The sequence below is a fragment of the Bos mutus genome, chromosome 3, assembly GCF_027580195.1.
Source record: "Bos mutus isolate GX-2022 chromosome 3, NWIPB_WYAK_1.1, whole genome shotgun sequence".
NCBI lineage: Eukaryota > Metazoa > Chordata > Mammalia > Artiodactyla > Bovidae > Bos > Bos mutus.
In genome coordinates this window covers 95,174,994-95,194,457 of record NC_091619.1, presented here as the reverse complement: position 1 = coordinate 95,194,457, position 19,464 = coordinate 95,174,994, and the positions used below count along the sequence as shown (strand labels likewise).

Here is a 19,464-nt window from a genome sequence, read left to right as displayed (position 1 = left end):
TTTTCTGGTGGCTTAGTGGTAAAGAATCTCCCTGTCCATCAGCAACTCCCACAGCTTGCTCAAACTCATATCCATTGAGTTGGTGATGCCATTCAACCATTTCATCCTCTGTCATTCCCTTCTCCTCCTGCCTTCAATCTTTCCCAGCATCAGGGTCTTTTCCAATGAGTCAGTTCTTCTCATCAGGTGGCCAAAGTACTGGAGCTTCAGCTTCAACATCAGTCCTTCCAATGAATATTCAGGACTGATTTCCTTTAGGATGGACTGGTTTGATCTCCTTGCAGTCCAAGGGACTCTCAGTTGTCTTCTTCAACACCACAGTTCAAACACATCAATTCTTTGGCACTCAGCTTTCTTTATGGTCCAACTCTCACATCCATATATGAGTACTGGAAAAACCATAGCTTTGACTAGATGGACCTTTGTCAGCAAAGTATTGTCTCTGCTTTTTAATATGCTGTCTAGATTGGTCATAGCTTTTCTTCCAGGGAGCAAGCATCTTTTAATTTCATGATTGCAGTCACCATCTGCAGTAATTTTGGAGTCCACGAAAAGAAAGTCTGTCACTGTTTCCATTGTTTCCCCATCTATTTGCCATGAAGTGATAGGACTGGATGCCATGATCTTTGTTTTTTGAATGTTGAGTTTTAAGCCAGCTTTTCACTCTCCTCTTTTACTTTTACTCTTTGCTTTCATCCAGTTCCTCTTCACTTTCTGCCATAATGGTGGTGTCATCTGCATATCTGAGGTTATTGATATTTCTCTCAGAAATCTTGATTTCAGCTTGTGCTTCATCCAGTCCAGTATTTCGCATGATATACTCTGCATATAAGTTAAATAAGCAGGGTGACAATATACAGTGTTGGTGTATTCCTTTCCTGATTTTGAACCTATCTGTTTTCCCATGTCCAGTTCTAGCTGTTGCTTCTTGATTGATATACAGATTTCTCAGGAGTCAGGTAAGGTGGTCTTGTATTCCCACCTCTTTAAGAATTTTCAACAGTTTGTTGTGATCCACATAGTCAGAGGCTTTGGCATAGTCAATAAAGCAGAAGTAGATGTTTAGGAAATGGCAACCCACTCCAGTGTTCTTGCCTGGAGAATCCCAGGGACGGGGGAGCCTGGTGGCTGCCGTCTATGGGGTCACACAGAGTCGGACACGACTGAAGCGACTTAGCAGCAGCAGATGTTTACAGATGTTGACAATTTGATCTCTGGTGCCTCTGCCTTTTCTAAATCCATCTGGAATTTCTCGGTTCATCTACTGTTGAAGCCTCAGTTGGAGAATTTTGAACATTACTTTGCTAGTGTGTGAGATGAGTACAATTGTGTGGTAGTTTGAACATTCTTTGGCATTGCCTTTCTTTGGGATTGGAATGAAAACTGACCTTTCCACTTAGCGACTAAACAACAAACAATGAACACGTTGTAAGCACTCATTTACAGCACTCACCATCACCCAAATTATTATAGTTGATATTTTATTAAGGGCTGGCTCCACTGCGGTCTCCACTGAGATATCGTTACTGATCTTGCCAATTGAAAGATCTCCTTTTCCTTTTCTTAGTACTTTGCACCAAGTTACTACCAATTCTATTCCACCTCCATTACAGATAATGGAAACTATATCTGTCATCTACAATAAGCTGAGCTGCTTGAGGCCAGAGACCTCTTCTTATTTTTTCCATTTATTCATCATTCATTCATTTATTCCTTCATTCACTCATTTGACAAGTATATACTAAGCATCAATCATATGCCAGGCAGTAAAGATAGCCACTGGAAATATAGAAAAGAACAAGAAAACCATGGTCCATCCTTACTATCACTTTTTGGGCTAGATACAGATAAGTAGGTAATTACTGACAAGCCTGTGAGAGGAGTGGGCACAGGGAGCTATGAGAATAAACCGAAAGGTCAGTAAACTCGGGACCAAGGGAATCAATGAATGTGTCCTAGAGAAGGTGGCATATGGATGTAATTCTGAAGGGCAAGGGGGAGTTAGCTCAGACAGGATGAAAGTGGCAAGGCAAAGTGTTCCTGACAAGAGGATGTCAGAGATGAGAGAAAGCAAAGTACATCCAGGGAACTAAAAAGTTTTGTATAGCTCCTGGAGGAACTGTAAGGAGGAGAGATGAGTGAGATGATTTGGAAAGAGAGGCAAACACCAGATCATACTAGATTTTGTAAGCCAAGTCTGAAAACCTTGCCTTTAACAATATGGGAAGTTCCAGAAGGTTCTACGTGGAAGAGTGACATGAGGGTCACCTAAAGTAGAGAAGTAGGGGGAAGAGGAATCGATTATCTGAGTGACTGAGTCCTGCTGCTTTTGAGGGTGAGGAGGGGAGGAGTCACAAATGATTTGAGGGTTTTGGGGCCTGGAAACTAAAACAAATGGCCATAGAATTTTCCAAGTTTGTGGGGAAAAAAAAAAAAGAAGAACTAGTTTTGAATTTGGAGAGAGATAGATAATGAGTTCTGTTTTAAAGCACAACTGACATGCCTGTGGGATATCATAGGAGAGCTATTAAGTGGGAAGTTGGATAGAAAGGTTTGGAGCTTCAGAGAAAACAAAGGGCTGAGGCATAGATTTGGATGTCTGCTGCAGAGATGATAATTGAAACCATGGGATGGGATGAGATCATGCAGAGAGGTGGTAGAGAATGAAAGATAAGGCAGCCTAGGACAGAGCCTTGACAAATTCCAACACCTGAACAATAGTTACAGTTGCCAGGAAAGGAAACTGGAAAGGTATGGTCAGGGAGCTAGAAGGGCACCAAGCAGAATGCTATGTCACAGAAGCCCATGGAAAATTTTGTTTTCAGAGGAAGGGAATGGTCAACAGTGTCATAGCAAAAATTAAAACAGTATTTGATAACACTGGTCAGAACAGCTTCAGTAGAGAGGAGCAGAAACCAGACTTTGAAGCATTGGGAAATTAGTAGGAAATGAGAAAATATAGATAGCAAGGGTAGTAAATGTTTTTTAACAAACTTGGGCTATAAAGGGGGAGGGACAGGGAAAGGGAGAGTAGAAGAGTGAACGAGGGAACATGGAGAAGAAATCGGGTTGAGGAAGCTATTTTTATTTTGTTTTGTTCTAAGGTAGAAGACATTTTACTATGTTTAAATGCTGATATAAAACAGTTCTCCCCTCACAGAATATGAATGTTTTATTATATGTTTATAAAATATTCTTTTGTTCATTCTTTTATGTCCTAGCAGCCTTGCAAAGTGCATACAAGAGGGGCTATGAACCACATTTGATACTGTTGATGATGTTGTTTAATTGATGAGGAAAGTCAAGTACTAATGAGAGAAAGAGGCTTTGCTTGTAGCCACACGGTAGGTTAGTGCTGAGTCATGCTGGAACCCCAGTGACACGTCTAGGTGCAAATGTGACCAACAGTGAACTGTGATGTGGTGCTAAAAGCTTCAGTGTTAAAAACTGCTGACGCTCTGACCCAACACCAAACTAAGTAAGTTTGACTCTAGGGGAAGGGGTATGTTTTAAAACATTCCCAAGTAATACTAAGGCACAGCTAAGGGTGAGAATCACTGTTTTTCATTATTTAACTTAATCTTATTTATGGTCATTGAGGGTATTTAATATTATTCCCAATCAATTAGTAAGGAGTCTGTTGACTCATAGAAGGTAATGAAACAAAGAACTATGGAGTAGGACCAAGATTCAAATTCTGGTCTGGATATTTTTCAAACAGGTACATAATAAATGTTGAGCTCAGCCAAATGGATTCCAAGCTCTCCGATATACTACTTGTCTCAGTTTGTTTATTGTATTTGTGTCCTGTCTATTGATTCAGAAAAATAAATTATCATACTCTGGGAATTATACCATGAAGATACATTTAGGAATTCTAAGGGTCAAACTGATAAAATTCAAGCATCTTACATACCTATGTCAATGGGAATTTGGTGTCAACGGATCACAATTGATCCAAAGACTAGAGCAAACATTCATCCCTGAATTTCTCAAATGTTTCCAAGTATACTCTGACCTGTTATCTCATTTATGATAGTAAAATCCTAAAAAATTTCCATATTTTATAAGTAGCAAGTGAGTGTATTGTCAATGAGTATTACAATAAAATACACTGAGGTCAGAAAAGATGAATACAAGTTAAAGTTACTTGCCCAAATGTGGGCACGTTATGCATTAGCTCATAATCATGTACATTTTTTTTAAATATAGAAAAAAAATTAAGCATATAAAAGGTCAACAAAAAACCTCTTAGAACTAATAAATTAAGTTGTAGGATACAAAATTAATATACAAAAATTTGTTGTGTTTCTATAACACTGAAGTACAGAAACTGAAAATTAAGAAAATAATTCTATTCACAACAGTAACAAGAATAAAATAGTTGGGAATAAATTTAACTAAGGGGGTGAAAGACTTATACACTGAAAATTATAAAACACTAATGAAGTAAATCAAAGAAGAGAAAGATATGTGGAAAGACATCCATATTCATAGATTTGAATAATTAACAATAAGATTTCCATACTATCCAAAGTGATCTACAGATTCAGTACAATCTGTATCAAAATTCCAATGGGATTCTTCACAGAAATAGAAAAAAATCCTAAAATTCATATGGAAACATAGGAGACAGTGCATAGCCTTAGCAATCTTGAGCAAAAGAACAAAGTTGGAGTCATCAGATTTCCTGATTCCAAAATATATTACAAAGCTACAGTAATCTAAGTAGTATGCTAGTGGCATAAAACAGACATATATACTAACAGAAGAGAATAGACAGCCCAGAAATAAATCCATACACTTGAGGTCGACTGATCCCTAACAAAGGTGCTAATAACACAAAATGGAGAAAGACACTTCCTTCAATAGATGATATTAGGAAAACTGGATAGAACTTGCAGAAAAATGAAATTGGTCCTTATCTCACACAATATATAGAAGTCAATTTAAAATGGATTAAATGTAAAACTACTAGAAGAAAATATTAGGAAAAACGATTCTTGACACTGATCTGGACAATGAGTTTTTTGGATATTACACAAAAAGCGTAGGCAACAATAGTAAAAATAGACAAATAGAACTGCATCAGATTAAAGTGCTTCTGCATAGCAAAGGAAACAACCAACAGTGTAAAACGTTGACCTGTGGAATGGGAAAAATATTTTGAAATCATATATCTGATAAGGGGTTAATATGCAAAATATGTACGTAACTCATATAACTTAATGGTAAAGAAAAAAATAAAAGTTTAAAAATGGGCAAAGGACCCTGAATAGATATTTCTCAAAAAAATTAAAACAAGAAATACAAATGGATAACAGATATATGAAAGGGTGCTCGGCTTCATTACTCATCAGTCAGTCAGTCAGTTCAGTCACTCAGTCATGTCCGACTCTTGCGACCCCATGAATCGCAGCACGCCAGGCCTCCCTGTCCATCACCATCTCTCGGAGTTCACTCAAACTCACGTCCATCGAGTTGGTGATGCCTTCCAGCCATCTCATCCTCTGTCATCCCCTTTTCCTCCTGCCCCCAATCCCTCCCAGCATCAGAGCTCAGCAGGGCCATGCAAATCAAAACCATGATAAGGCACCACCTCACATATGTTAGAATAGCTATTATTAAAAAGACAAAATATAAGGGTTGTGAGGATGTACAAAAGGGAACTCATGCAGTATCACTGGGAAGGTAAATCAGTACTGTGGCTATTGGGCTTCCCCAGTGTCTCAGTGATAAAGACTCCTCTGCCAATACAGAAGATGCAGGTTCAATCTCTGGGTCATGAAGATGCCCCGGAGAAGGAAATGGCAACACACTCCAGTAGTCTTGCCTGGGAAATCTCATGGATGGAGGAGCCTGGTGGCTACAGCCCATGGGGTTGCAAAAGAGTTGGATGCGACTTAGTGACAAAACAACAACACTGTCACTATGGAAGTCCTCAAAAAAAATAAAAACAGAAATACCTTATGATCCATCAGTTTCACTTCTAGGTATATGGAATCAATATCTTAGAAAGATATCTGCATTCCCATATTCATTGCAGCATTATTCACAGTAGCGAAGATATGGAAATAACCGAAATGTCCATTAACGGATGGATAAAGAAACTATGATACACACACACACACACACAAAAAAATACTATTTAGCCTTGAAAAAGAAGGAAAACTTGCCATCTGTCACAACATGTCTGTACTTGAAGGATATTACACTAAATGAAATAAGTAAGACACAGAAAGACAAATAATGCATAATCTTACTTACATGAAGAATCAAAAATAATTGAAGTCATAGAAGCAGAGTAGAATGGTAGTTGCCAGGGTCTGGGAAGCAGGGAAAATGGGGAGATGATTGCTCAAGGGTACAAACTACCAGTTAAAAAATGAATATGTTTTGAGGAACTAATATACATCATAGTGGCTAGGCTATAGTTAATACCACATTGTATATTTGAAATTTGCTAAGAGAGTAGATCTTAATTGTTCTCTTTAGAAAAAAAAAGGAAACTCTGTGTAGTGATGGATACGTTAGTTAGCTTGATGGTGCTGATTATTTTACCATATATATATATTTATCAAAACATCAAGCTGTATAGCTTAAATATATAAATTATACCTCAATAAGCTGGAGAAAAAAAATCAGCTTATGCAGCTTACTATCCTCACTATCAAAAAACAAACAAACAAATAACTCAATCAAGGAATGAAAAGATGCTCAACAACACTAATTATTAGAGAAATGCAAATCAAAACTACAAGAAGGTATCACCTCACACTGATCAGAATGGCCATCATCAGAAAATCTACAAACAATAAATGTTGGAGAGGGTATGGTGAAAAGGGAACCCTTTTAGACTGTTGGGGGGAAGGTAAATTGATACAGCCACTATGGAAAACAGTACGGAGGTTCCTTGAAAAACTAAAACTATAACTACCATATGATCAGCAATCCCACCCCTGGGCAAGTACCTAGAGAAAATCCTAACTGAAAAAGCTACTTGCACCCCTCGGTGTTCATTGCAGCACTATTTACAGCAGCCAGGACATGGAAGCAACCTACATGTCCATCAGCAGAGGACTGCATAGAGATGTGGTGCATATATACAGTGGAATATTAACTCCTTATTGCCAAATTCAGACTGAAATTGCAGAAAGTGGAGAAAACCACTAGACCATTCAGGTATGACCTAAATCAAATCCCTTACGATTATACAGTGGAAGTCAGAAATAGATTCAAGGGACTAGATCTGATAGACAGAGTGCCTGATGAACTATGGACAGAGGTTCGTGACACTGTACAGGAGACAGGAATCAAGACCATCCTCAAGAAAAAGAAATGCAAAAAAGCAAAATAGCTGTCTGAGGAGGCCTTACAAATAGCTGTGAAAAGAAGAGAAGTGAAAAGCAAAGGAGGAAAGGAAAGATATACCCATTTGAATGCAGAGTTCCAAAGAATAGCAAGGAGAGATAAGAAAGCATTTCTCAGTGATCAATGCAAAGAAATAGAGGAAAAAAATAGAATGGGAAAGACTAGAGATCTCTTCAAGAAAATTGAGATACCAAGGGAACATTTCATGCAAAGATGGGCTTGATAAAGGACAGAAATGGTAGGGACCTAACAGAAGCAGAAGATATTAAGAAGAGGTGGCAAGAATACACAGAAGAACTGTAAAAAAAAGAGCTTCATGACCCAGATAATCATGATGGTGTGATCACTCACCTAGAGCCAGACATTCTGGAATGTGAAATCAAGTGGGCCTTAGGAAGCATCACTATGAACAACGCTAGTGGAGGTGATGGAATTCCAGTTGAGCTATTTCAAATCCTAGAAGATGATGCTGTGAACGTGGTCCACTCACTATGCCAGCAAATTTGGAAAACTCAGCAGTGGCCACAGGACTGGAAAAGGTCAGTACTCATTCCAATCCCAAAGAAAGGAAATGCCAAAGAATGTTCAAACTACTGCACAACTGCACTCATCTCACACACTAGTAAAGTAATGCTCAAAATTCTCCAAGCCAGGCTTCAGCAATACGTGAACTGTGAACTTCCTGATGTTCAAGCTGGTTTTAGAAAAGGCAGAGGAACCAGAGATCAAATTGCCAACATCTGTTGGATCATCGAAAAAGCAAGAGAGTTCCAGAAAAACATCTATTTCTGCTTTATTGACTATGCCAGAGCCTTTGACTGTGGATCACAATAATCTGTGGAAAATTCTGAAAGAGATGGGAATACCAGACCACCTGACCTGCCTCTTGAGAAACCTATATGCAGGTCAGGAAGCAGCAGTTAGAACTGGACATGGAGCAACAGACTGATTCCAAATAGGAAAAGGACTACGTCAAGGCTATATATTGTCAACCTGCTTATTTAACTTATATGCAGAGTACATCATAAGAAATGCTGGGCTGGATGAAACACAAGCTGGAATCAAGATTGCCAGGAGAAATATCAATAACCTCAGATATGCAGATGACATGACACTTATAGCAGAAAGTGAAGAAGGACTAAAGAGCCTCTTGATGAAAGTGAAACAGGAGAGTGAAAAAGTTGGCTTAAAGCTCAACATTCAGAAAACTAAGATCATGGCATCTGGTCCCATCACTTCATGGCAAATAGATGGGGAAACAGTGGAAATAGTGGCTGACTATTTTTCTGGGCTCCAAAATAACTGCAGGTGGTGACTGCAGCCATGAAATTAAAAGACGTTTACCCCTTGGAAGGAAAGTTATGACCAACCTAGATAGCATATTAAAAAGCAGAGACATTACTTTTTCAACAAAGGTCCATCTAGTCAAGGCTATGGTTATTCCAGTGGTCATGTATGGATATGACAGTTGGACTATAAAGAAAGCTGAGCGTCGAAGAATTGATGCTTTTGAACTGTGGTGTTGGAGAAGACTCTTGAGTCCCTTGGACTGCAAGGAGAGCCAAACAGTCCATTCTAAGGGAGATCAGTCCTGGGTGTTCATTGGAAGGACTGATGTTGAAGCTGAAACTCCAATACTTTGGCCACCTGATGCGAAGAGCTGACTCATTTGAAAAGGCCCTGATGCTGGGAAAGATTGAGGGCAGGAGAAGAAGGGGACAGCAGAGAATGAGATGGTTGGATGGCATCACCGACTCAATGGACATGGGTTTGGGTGGACTCCGGGAGCTGGTGAGGGACAGGGAGGCCTGGTGTGCTGCATTTCATAGGGTCACAAAGAGTAGGACACGACTGAGCAAATGAACTGACTGATTACCTCAGTCATAAAAAGGAACAAAATTGTACCATTTGCAGAGATGTAGATAGACCTAGAGACTGTCATGGAGAGTGAAGTAAGTCAGAAAGAGAAAAACAAATATCATGTATTAACGCATACATGTGAAATCTAGAAAAACGGCATAGATGAACGTACTTGCAAAGCAGATATAGAGACACAGACATAGAGAACAAATGTATGGCTACCAAGAGGGTAAGGGGGGAAGTGGGATGAATTGAGAGACTGGGATGAACATATATACACTATTATGTACAGAATAGGTAACTAATGAAAGCTGACTATAAAACACAGAGAACTCTATTTGGTGCTCTGTGGTGACCTAAATAGGAAGGAAACCCAAAAAAGACAGGATACATGTACATATAAAGCTGACTCACTTTGCTGTACAGCAGAAACTAAGACAACATAGTAAAGCAACCATGAAAGTGAAAGTGTTAGTTGCTCAGTCCTGTCCGGCTCTGTGTGAACCCATGGACTGTAGCCTCCCAGGCTACTCTGTCAATGGAATTCTCCAGACAAGAATACTGGAGTGGGTTGCCATTGCCTTCTCCCGGGCATCTGCCTGACCCAGGGATCAAACCTGGGTCTTCTGCACTGCAAGCAGATTCTTTACCATCTGAGCCACTAGGGACAGCCAATGAAATAAAAAATAAAATAAGTAAAATGTAAAAAATCTAAATACTGCACTAGACTTTCCAAATATCATTTTATTTAATTCCCAAGACTGTCCTCTGAGGTACACTTTATATTATATAAATATATGTTTTGTGAATGAAAGAACTGGATCTGAGCTACGAAAAGTGCCTTTCTCAAGGTCACAAAGACTTTGAGGTCAGTCTGACACCAAATCCCATTTGCTATTTCATGCTGCCTCTCTCACATGAAGCAGGGGCAAGTGCTGTGTTTCTAGTCCTCAGGCCCACACAGTCCAGGAACATGGAAGCTCACAGCAGTTATTTTATTATGTATTTTTAAATGATTTTCTTCTTCATAAGGAGAACATTAGTATTCTACACATGAAGAAAATATTTGATTTTATTTATCATTCTTTCTCTTTTTATGTTTCAGTGCCAGAGATAAACGGTATTCCAGGGGTGATTTTCTCTGAATACCAGCTGTGGGAGACAAGAAAACCTTGTTGATGACCTAAAGCTGTCAGATTTACCTTAATAATCCAAACGTATTACTCAGAGACTTGCCAATAACCTTTTGACAAAAAGAATGAATTATTAAATATTGGGTAGCAGTATTTCATCATAGCTAAAAGGAACCCTGTGGGGGAGTTATTGATAACATCACGAGCCCCAGCTTCCTTAGGGCCCCCTTTGCCTGTGCCGTCCTCTCTACCCTGTTTCTGGCATCTATCCTGGTATTTCGCTCACTGACTTGCCATTGTCTGTTTACTCACCTGTTTCCCCACTGGACTTGAAGTTTCCACCAACAGGAGCTCCTTCATGTCTGTGTTTCCGAACTGGCACAGAGCCTAGCTACAAGCTTCTGCTTAGTAAACATGTGAAGAATGAGTAAATGAATGAGTGACTATAACCTTACTCTTTTCCCTTAAAAGGATTCGTTAAATGTACAATCAGTGATGATATAACTTTTACATCTCTATGAAACCTTTCATGCACATTGCCAAATCAGCAGAAAATTCATCATTACAACATGTTGGGATTGTTGATTCAGGAAATGTGATACCCAAACCCTGATGTAGTCTCAGATCTTTATTAGACAAGTACTCTAGTTAATTAATATGGGGTCAACTTTTAAGTAAACTGTTTCTCTAAACTCTGCCTTTGGTCCTCAAATCTCAATTACCCATGCAGAGTCTGTACCCCTTTCACTCAAAATGGCTTCTACTATATCTGTCTGCCAAGAATACACGTCTTTGGCCCACATGACCAACTGGGAAGAAAGATGGACTGAAAGCAAGGCCTGGGCCTGGAGTGACCTGAGAATATGACCCGAGTACCACCAGAATGATGTCTCACAGGTACTTCAAAATCCATGTCAACTAAAGTCATGAGTTTTACCAAAGCTTGCTCCTCCCCTTAGTGACCTGTCTTTAGCTCAGGATATGGCATCACCATTCTCTTGATTACTCAGATTAGAAACCTAGGTGTCATTCTAGAATTCCCTCCACTATTTACCTCTCTCTCTGGTATCCTATCATAAATAGATCTTAAAATGTCTGCTTCTCCATTCCTACAGCTACTATCTTAGTTAAAGACTACATAATTTCTCATGTTGATTACTGCAATAATCTCCTGCCTGAAGTCTCTGCCTCCAGTAATCTCCACAGTAAATTCAGAGGTATCTTTCTAAGATGCAAAACTGACCATGTCATTCTCCTGCCAAAATCCTTTGGAAGCATATTTTTCTCAGTAGCTACCTTGAATTGGTGTCCTCAGTGGCTTTTGCTCTCATCAGTCCTCAACGATGCTCCAGCCATCTTGAACTGCTTTGATTTTCTCCAGTATTCCTGATAGTTTCAGGCCTCTGGAGTCTTAAACCAGCCTGAAACATTCTTTCACAGATCTTTGTCTAACTTCTGCTTACCTTTCAAGTCTTCGCGTAACTGTCATTTTCTATGGGAAGCCTTCATAAGATAACTGATCCAGCTGGATATTAGCTCCAAGAGAATGAGGCTATGTCTTCCTCAGTGCCTGGCATGGTGCCCTATACATATTGTATTGCATACTTGTTGAATGAATGAAAAAAATGAGAATAATGGGAGGAAGGAAACTGATACTAAATACTGATGGACAGGGACGCCTGGTGTGCTGCGGTTCATGGGGTCGCTAAGAGTTGGACACAACTGAGCGATTGAACTGAAATACTGATTATGTGACCAGGCACTGTCCAGGCTCTATCTCATTAAAGTTATTTAGTCCTCATAACAACACTGATGCGTAAAACATCACAGTCCTCATTTTTCAGATGGAGAAATGGAGACTTAGAGAACTTGAGTAACTTACTTAAGGTCACAGAGCTGGCAAAGGCATAGCAAGGACTGATTCCAAAATCTGTATCTTTCTATCATTCCATATGCCTAGCATGGAGCTCGTAGCATATGAGATAATCAAAAAGCTATTGTTAAGTGAATAAATAAATGAATATAGGGAGATCATAGTTGCAAATAATATAATTCATTTCAGGATGAATACATATACCCAGATAATACATATACCTTCTCTGTGGATGGTAGACTGAAGCCATGAAATTAGAAAATGATTGCTTCTTGGAAGGAAAACAATGACAAATCTAGTCAGTGTATTAAAAAGCAAAGACATCACTTTGCTGACGAAGATCCATACAGTCAAGGCTATATATGGTCTTTCCAGTAGTCATGTATGGATGTGAGAGTTGGGCCATAAAGAAGGCTGAGCACCAAAGAACTGATGCTTTTGAACTATGGTGCTGGAAAAGACTCTTAAGAGTCCCTTGGACAGCAAGGAGATCAAACCAGTCAATCCTAAAGGAAATCAATCCTGAATATTCATTGGAAGGACTGATGCTGAAGCCAAAGCTCAAATACTCTGGCCACCTGATGTGACGAGACAACACATTGGAAAAGACCCTGATGCTAGGAAAGATTGAAGGCAGAAGAAGAGGGTAACAGAGTATGAGAATCATTGAATGGCATCACTGATTCAATGGACATGAACTTGAACAAAGTCTGGGAAATGGTGAGGGCCAGGGACTGGAATGCTGCAGTCCATGGGGGTCACAACTTGGCAACTGAACAACAATAAGAACAATAATGCCTATCTTTGTCCAATGAGTCTAGGGATAATTTATCATCCTATCTTCTTGCATTTTGCAATAACGGCCACTGAGGAAATATTACTGTCCCTACTTGATAGTTGAGACAGACAGATGAGAAACCTGAGACACGCTAAGACCCCCCAGTTAGGTTAGTGTGACCAGTCAGGGACCTGCACACAGATCTGACAAAGAAATAGAGACCCGGGAGAGAACCAGGGCTATAGTCACCGGTAGGAAATGGGGTTTGAGGCAGAGAAGTTCACGTAGTGTGTGCTCTGGCACAGAGACAGGCAGGACCTAACTGTAACAGTCAGACAAGAAGTTAAAGATAGGAGCTTGGGAAAGGAGTGGGAGGAAGGCAAAGCTCACCTACGGCTCCAAAGACCTTTGCAGTTCTCCCTCAGATGTGCGTGATTGAGTTCAAGCCCATTAGACTTCCCAAATCCATCACGTCCAGCTGTCATCATTTCTTGCCTAGTCAATTTTAACAGATTTCTCACTGGTCTCACCCCTCCCAACTTGCCGCTGGCAGTCCAGACTCTGCACTGCAATCAGACTGATTCTTCCATTAGGAAATCTCTACCATGTTATTTCTCTATTTTATTTATTTATTATTTCTTCATTCATCTGGAGGATGAAATCAAAACTTCTTAGCATGGCATTCAACTCTTCTAGGCGATCTCCTATCACCTTCACATTTCTAAGGATATCGCCCATTCTCCCCATGTCCCACACCCAATAAATATTTTGTCACATGCTGAATATGCTGGGGCTTTTGGTACCTTGGTACATGATGTTGACCTTTTCTGATCCTGAAGAAGTCTTGGGCATCCTTCAGTTCAGTTCAGTTCAGTTCAGTTGCTCAGTCGTGTCCGACTCTTTGCGACCTCATAAATTGCAGCATGCCAGGCCTCCCTGTCAATCACCAACTCCTGGAGTTCACTCAAACTCACGTCCATTGAGTCGGTGATGCCATCCAACAGTCTCATCCTCTGTTGTCCCCTTCTCCTCCTGCCCCCAATCCCTCCCAGCATCAGAGTCTATTCCAATGAGTCAACTCTTTGCATGAGGTGGCCAAAGTACTGGAGTTTCAGCTTTAGCATCATTCCTTCCAAAGAACACCCAGGACTGATCTCTTTTAGAATGGACTGGTTGGATTTCCTTGCAGTCCAAGGGACTCACAAGAGTCTTCTTCAACACCACAGTTCAAAAGCATCAATTCTTTGGCGCTCAGCTTCTTTCACAGTCCAACTCTCACATCCATACATGACCGCAGGAAAAACCATAGCCTTGACTAGATGGACCTTTGTTGGCAAAGTAATGTCTCTGCTTTTGAATATGCTGTCTAGGTTGGTCATAACTTTCCTTCCAAGGAGTAAGTGTCTTTTAATTTCATGGCTGCAATCACCATCTGCAGTGATTTTGGAGCCCCCAAAAATAAAGTCTGACACTGTTTCCCCATCTATTTGCCATGAAGTGATGGGACCAGATGCCATGATCTTAGTTTTCTGAATGTTGAGCTTTAAGCCACCTTTTTCACTCTCCTCTTTCACTTTCATTCTTCAAGCCCAGCTCAAATACCATTCCCTCTGTGAAACTTGCGGCCCTCCGAACACTATGAGGACAGTTAACTGCATCTGTATTTCTGCTTCTGGAGCACTCCTCACATGGCTCTGGAACAGCAAAGTGTTGTCCTGTTTCTTTCTCCTGTCCCCATCTCAGGCCCTGGAATGGGCATTCCTTCATTTAGCAGTTTATTACAGGTTATGATAAAGCATTCAGACGAACATCCAGTGGAAGGGATACATGGAGGGTACATGCTTTCCGCAGACCCACACCTTTGCCCAAATCTCCCTGTGTTCGCTAACCCGTAAGTATCCTCCCTAGACCATTAGAAACATCATGAGAACTTGTTAGAAATGCAGATTCCTAGGCTGTTCCCCAAATCTGCTAAATTGGAAACACGGAGAGTGGGATCCAGTCCCGAGGTGATTCTGATACATAGTAAATCTTGATAACTGGTGCACTAAACAAAGGGTTAAAGGAATCAAAGAGGAATTCTGTGTGGGAAAAATCAGGAAAGGCTTCCCAGCGGAAGAAGCATTTGGATTTGGCCTGATAGAGATTAAGATTTAGATACAAAGAAATAGAAGGAAACCTCTTTCCTGAGAGAGAAAATTGCAAGAAGGAAGTCAAGAAGCTAGAGAATTCCAGTGCAAGATCAGGCAATGTGTTGGGCCCTGTTGCCTGGAGTCTAGAAAGAGCGAAGAAAAGTAAAGTAAGATCAGCCTGTTAACTAAGCGGCCTCTCCCACCAGCCCATACACCCCTCCAGAGAAAGGAGGTGAGGACTGTATTTGACTCAGCTTTGTGTCTGAAAGCTGACTCAGAGCAAGGGCTTGGTGAATGTTCTAAGAATGACTGATTGAGGACAGCTCAAATGAAGACTATTAGAGAAATAGGTTTTCTGTGAGACCAGCCATATCATGCTACTGCTCCTGAAAAGGAAAGAGCAGAGAAAATGGTTCCTCTGCAGCGAGAGCAGAAACTTTCCCATCTGGCTCCATCTAGTGTCTTAATGGGCAGATTTCTAGTCTAGGACACCTCTAGCCAAGCGCACAGCCTCTGAACGTTATGCTGTAGGCACCTGGGTGGCAGGGAGGCAGGGCAGCCAGGGCATGGCTTTAAATTGAAAACAACTTTAAGTCTGAGCTTTCTTGATTTTTTTTCATTTGGTTATTCCATTTAATTTTCCTGTGGTTTTGGTGTATGTGTATGTGAGAGAGAGAGAGAGAAAAAGAGGAGGAAAGGAAGAGAAATCTTTTGCATGTGCTGAATTCCGAAGACTCTGCATCCAGAATCTTTGAGTTCCCTTATCAGGGCATATGTGATGCATTTTGGCCATGTTCTATAACTTCCACCAGGGGGTATCCCAGACTCTAACAAAGCAGCATGCAAGCCTTGGGCTTGGGAGGGGGTAATTTTTCTTTAAAAGTGGTCAATAAATTACTGTCAATGCCTTTGATAAGGATAAAAAGAATGCTGTTATTCTTTCTAAGGAATATATTTCTAAGAAATTATTTCTAAGGAAATAATGACAGATGCAAACATATGTATGGGTGTTCATTAAACTGTAATAGTAAAAAATTGAAAATTACCTAAATATGGAATAAGAAGAAGTAATTAAATAAGCTATTCACATACATGCTATGGATTATGCAATTCTTAAAACACATTTTTTGAAGAATATTTAAAATGTAGGAAATGATCATAATATTTCATTGGGTAAAAAAAGACAAATGCAGTATGATACCCATTTTTATTAAAAATGCACAAAAGCACAAAGAAAAAATTTGGCAAGAAGTACAGTGACATGTTGACTTATGGACTTAGGAGCAATGTAAATTTAATTATTCTTTTATATATTCTCTATAATGAGGATATTTACAGTTTAAACGTGGCATTAACTTAAGAATTGGACAGTAGCATGAAAAGAAGGAAACTTAGAAAGTGAAAAGGGAAATATTAATCAAATGGGAACATTTAATCAAATAAAAAGAATACAGTTGTAGTGATTTGGAAAAATATATTTTGCCAATATTATCTAGTACAACCCAGGCCCCATTATTATTGATGACTAAGAGGTTACGTTTGGTGTTTCAACAAACTACTTCCTATTTTTAAAAGCATTAAATACAATTAACGTGTTAAGCAATGTACTTTTCATGAGCTAAATGCCACGTATGAGACAACAGATATATAGGCAAGTTGAAAATTTTAACTGAGTCCAGGGCAGAAGATCATATATCCTTGATATTGTCCATTCTGAATGAGCCTTATATGAACAAAATTATTTGTGTAATAATAGCTATGCTCCCCCATATATTTTCATATCAATCTCACAAAAATCCCATGATCAAATCCTGATTGACAGATATGTATACTACTCCTAAAACACTGTTTTGCAGAAGTGGCAGCTCAGGTAAGATTTTCTGGTATTTCTTCTGCACCTAGCACTGAGCTAGACATTGTGCCTGTTCTCTCATATTTATATCAACAAATCTTTGCAGAAATCTATATGTGCTATTAGCCTTGCTTTGCAAAGGAGAGCATCTGGGCTCACAGAGGGCAAATGACTTCCCCAAAGTCATACAGGTAGCCTACAAGCATTAGTGCCTGGTATCAAGCCGCGATCTGTCCCCTTGCAAGTCCAAGCACTTCCCACCGTATTTTCATTTCCCAAAGGGGTCACCTCCAGGGGAGAATTAAAAGGATGAAGGAGGAGATGCAATGTCTGAAGCTCTCAGAAGGCACCACTGTGGTCTGACTCCTGCTCTGCACTCCAGTGACCTTGAGCTTGAAAGGGACAAAGGAGCGGACTCCCCTGATGCTCTGTGATGAGTCAAGAGGAAAGTCAGCTCTCAGGGAAACAGCTGGCCTTTCTCCAGCAGCCGGGCCTGAGAGATAAACAGATCAATGCAGACACTCGTCTCCACCTAATGAGCTAATGGCACAGCCAGGGTACTGCATTATTGGATTGCTGGTCATGCTGAAAGGGTCCAGAGTTAAGCAGGCGTACTGTGGGGGTGGAGGACTCACTCCCCACCCCCTGGTGAAGCCTGGCTCCTTTGTATGAATGCTAGGTGTGATTTGTTCCCTTTGTTTGTTCATTGTTTTGTTCGTGTTTGTTGTTCCTCACTCCCCTAGGAATGTGTTGAGATTTGATGAAATGATGTCAATGACCTTTCTGCTCTGTAGACAGAGTGCCACAGATGAAGGAAACACTGTCCTCCCAGGAGGCAGACCAGTGTGTTGCGAAGAATCCCCACCCGGCATTAGCACAGCGGCATTCTGATCCCCACAGTGATTTGACGTGGTATTTGGGCACACTCCTGCCCCTCTCTGATGTCAATTTTCCACGTGAACCATGAAAGCATAAGAGTGAAAGTCGCTCAGTCGTGTCTGACTCTTTGCAACCCATGGACTATACAGTCCATAGAATCCTCCAGGCCAGAATACTGGAGTTGGGTAGCCTTTCTCTTCTCTAGGGAATCTTTCCAACCCAGGGATTGAACCCAGGTTGCAGGTGGATTCTTTACCAGCTGAGCCACAAGAAAAGCCCAATAATACTGGAGTGGGTAGCCTATCCTTTCTCCAGCGGATCTTCCTGACCCAGGAATCGAACTGGGGTCTCCTGCATTCCAGGTGGATTCTTTACCAACTGAGCTACCAGGGAAGAAGCATAGGAGGGACTAGAGTAAAAGGTGTTTCTGTACCAGGTAACGTGTTATGAACCCAAGTAGCTCATCTGACACTGACAATTATATTAAGTTACAAGTATGTAATCCTGCTGGTCTCTATAAGCCCAGACAATGGTTAACTATAAATAATGATAATTCTAATAATAACTACAAATGAATGTTTATTGAACATTCTACTTTTCACTCAGAGACAATCACCATCACTCATCACTAGCATCAAACTCTTGCTCTCTCTTCTTGAGCTGTCTCTCTCTGAATTTCTTTCTTGACTTTTCTTAGTACCCTCAGCTATATTTCCTCTGGTCTTTTGCAGTGGGCATGAAGCAGGCAGCCCCCTCCAGAGGCAACCAGAGCATCTCACTGAGCCAGGTCTCAGGTCGCCCTTGCCTCACACTAATTCATTAGCTCCTGCACAAGTCTATCACCAGCGTACACAGGCTTCTGGGTTTATAAATACACCAAATGGCCATTACTTAATGGCACCTGACTGAGGCCCTCCTTAGGAGCCAGGGAATGCTCCCAGGGTTGGAGGCACAGGCAGGAATCTCCCCCAGAGCTCATTCCTGAATATTCAGGTTCCTGAAGGGAGACTCATGGCTTGCTGCACGGCCACAAGACGAGTAAGGAGCTGGACAGTCTCCAAACTAGAAGGGTGCCAGAGAGGCCACCATCCTCAACCCATGACTGGAGAATATAAATTGACATCACAGAGGCATTCTTTGAGTTTGTTAAAAATAGAACCTTTATATATGTCCTCCTCTGAGGCGTCTTCAGAGGGATTTTGGCCTAAAACTACCTTAAGGGTTCAACTATCTCAGTGGTTTACAAATTTTTACAACTGCAGAATTCTTTGTACGTAAGAAATTACATTCAAAAGCCATAGAATCAAACAGATGAAGATATTGTTACAGCTTCCTGGAGCACAGTTTGAAAATCACTAATCTAGTCCAGGATTACTTTAGTCCTGCTGGTGGTGAAGCTTTGACCAAACAAGGATCCCTGCTTATAGTCTGGCGCTCTTTCCCCATCTACGCATTCCCCACCCGGAAATATTTGCTTAGATTCTGCTATGTTAAATCTACTGAGGGAATCAGCAAGATTGCACTGAAGTCCACACAGAGCTCACAGACCACTGATGGTCTGGCCAAAGATAAAAAGGCAGAACCCT

The 19,464-nt window shown here is 40.6% G+C and overlaps 1 protein-coding gene across 1 annotated transcript in view; it reads right to left on the bottom strand.

The window, feature by feature from the left end:
* The window catches only part of AGBL4 (AGBL carboxypeptidase 4), a 1,467,493-nt gene that overhangs the window by 408,552 nt on the left and 1,039,477 nt on the right, over positions 1 to 19,464 (bottom strand). The window lies entirely within an intron of this gene.